This window comes from Myotis davidii, unplaced genomic scaffold, assembly GCF_000327345.1.
Source record: "Myotis davidii unplaced genomic scaffold, ASM32734v1 scaffold66, whole genome shotgun sequence".
Lineage (NCBI taxonomy): Eukaryota > Metazoa > Chordata > Mammalia > Chiroptera > Vespertilionidae > Myotis > Myotis davidii.
Window position 1 is genome coordinate 12,332 of NW_006297280.1, and position 2,845 is coordinate 15,176.

Below are 2,845 nucleotides of genomic sequence, written 5' to 3' on the forward strand. Positions count from 1 at the left end.
ATCACTCCAGCTCCATGGCCACTGCCATCTTAGTTGGGTTAATTTGCATGCTTGCTCCTGATTGGCTGGTGGGTGTGGCTTCTGGGGGTAGTGGAGTGACACCAATTTGAATGTTTCTCTTTTATTAGTGTAGAGTCCCCTCCCCACCCCCCACGCCTGCCGTTCCCATCCAGGTGTTCCTGGAAGCATCAAAAGTCAAAGAAATATAGTTTCTAAGTAGCACATTTAAAAATTTTGGTCAGACATGGCATGTTCCTATGTATTCACATTCAATTGGCCAAATATACTAGGCACAAAGAAATGTCCAATAATTGTTTGAAAGTATTTTTTACAGATGAATAAATTAAAAATTGAGAAAATTAAGTCCAAGGTTATATAGCTAATATTTAGCAGTGCTAGATTCAAAAACAAGTCTGTTTATTTTATACCTTTTATCATCCCCCCCAAAGAACAACCTCATGATTAATGAATACATTTTTCATTAAATGAATAACATTTACATTTCCAATCTTCTGCACTTCTGCAAAAATTGATATTTTTTCTAAAGGGTATAGACTAGGACAGAACATTGCAATAGAGACTCTTTGTAACCTGTATAAGATACTTGTTATTAGATAAATGTGGAAGACTTCCAAGTGATGAGAAGAATTAGTGAAGACAAACTTAATTACTCCAATTTGATAAGAATGTATCCAACATTCTAGAAAAATAGCTTTTACTGTATTTGGAAAGTTTAGAATTTTCTAATATGTTTGTAATCATTTCCTGTAGCTATCCTTTAAAAATATAACTTTATAATTTGTTCCCTACTATTACAAAATTATTAAAAAATATATAGACTGAGATCATAAATCATAAGAATTAAATAGTAATGTAGTTCTGTATGAGCCACATCTTATTTCAATTTTTAAAAAAATATATTTTATTGATATTTTACAGGGAGGAAGGGAGAGGGGTAGAGAGTTAGAAACATCAATGAGAGAGAAACATCAATCAGCTGCCTCCTGCACACTCCCTGCTAGGGATGTGCCCGCAACCCAGGCACATGCGCTTGACTGGAATCGAACCCGGGACCCCTCAGCCTGCAGGCCAATGCTCTATCCACTGAGCAAAACCGGCTAGGGCTTATTTCAATTTTTAAAGCACCCTTGGCTTTGCTTTTAAAAGTTTTAAAATCTATCTATAGTACCAAACTTTATAGTGGTAGTTTAAAATTATTTTTTGTTTATAAACTTAGACTTACATCAAGTTTTCAGGCTTTGCTAGGGCTGATCTCACTGAATCTAAACATAAATATCTTTGGAAAACATTTTAATATTTAGGAATAATCTCACAGTTTATGTTAATTTTTCAAAACTAACATGTTTTATGTCTTATTTTTACCTAATAATAGATAAACATGCAAATTGACCATACTTTCGCTATGCCTTAAGCCATGCCCACCAGTCAATCAGAGTGACTATATGCAAATTAACCCAACCAAGATGGTGGCCAGCAGCCACGGAGCTGGAGCAAGCAGGAGGCTTGGTTGCTCCAGTGATGGAGGAAGCCAGCCTGCCGTGGCCTGCTCTGAGCTACACTCAAAGCAAAAAAGTTTCAATTATAGAAGGTAAATAAACCCTAGATACCTGCTTTCAGCCAGCTGTGGCCATGGAGCTGGAGCAAGCAGGAGGCTTGCTTGCCCCTGTGATGGAAGAAGCCAAGCTTCCCGGTGGCTGCTGCCTCCTCTAAAGGCAACAAAGAAGGTAAATAAACCCCACATACCTGCTTCCAGTCGCCATGGCCACGGAGCTGGAGCAAATAAAAAAAAACACAAAAAAAGGAAAGGCTGGGAGCTTCAGTCACCAAGGAGCTTGGTTAGTCTGAAAACAGCCCTCAGCCCCTCACCCAGGCTGGCCAGGCACCCCAGAGGGACCCCCACCCTGATCCAGGACACCCTCAGGGCAAACCACACGTGCACCAGGGGGCAGACGCTCAATGCAGGAGCTGCGCCCTGGTGGTCAGTGCACTCCCACAAGGGGAGCTCTGCTCAGCAACAAGCCAGGCTGATGGCTGCCAGTACAGCGGTGGTGGTGGGATCCTCTCCCGCCTCCTTAGCAGCGCTAAGGATGTCTGACTGCAGTTAGGCCTGCACCGCACTGGCAAATAGACATCTCCGGGGGCTGCTCGGCTGCCAGAGGGATATCTGACTGCCAGCTTGGGCCTGATCCCCCAGGGAGTGGGCCTAAGCCAGCAGGTGGACATCCTCCAAGGGGTCCCAGACTGCAAGAGGGCATAGGCCGGGCTGAGGGACTCCCCGCAAGTGCACAAATTTTTGTGCACTGGACCTCTAGTTAAAGTATATTTTATTGACTTACTTGAATTACTGCCTGGAAATAATTCTTTGTATGTGCAAAAAAAACAAATCCCAAAAAACTTAAATTTTTTTACAGAATCCAATAAAATTCGAGTAACCATTTAAAAACTTATTAGAAGAAAGCAATTTATAGAAATAAAACTGGAGGTTGGGAGTGCTAGTCGGATGCGGTTCCCAGTCCAGTGATGGGGCCGAGCCCTGTGGACCCCCCAGTTGCCCGCTAACTACCTCAGCCTTGTTCTAGGTCTGCGCGCTGAAGACGCTGAAAAGGCAGAAGGACTCTTTCTCTTTGGGTGCGTAGGTCCCCTTTGGCAGAGGCTTTGAGTCCTGATCACCACAGCTGACGGCTGTGATGGACTGAGACCAGAGATACTGAATTTTTGGGTAAAAGAGAAAGAAGAGTGACTTGAATTTCTTTAAAATTTTGTTAATCAAAATCTAAACTTAGAATGGTATGGAGAAAAAAATGGCAGAGGTATAGATGGACAT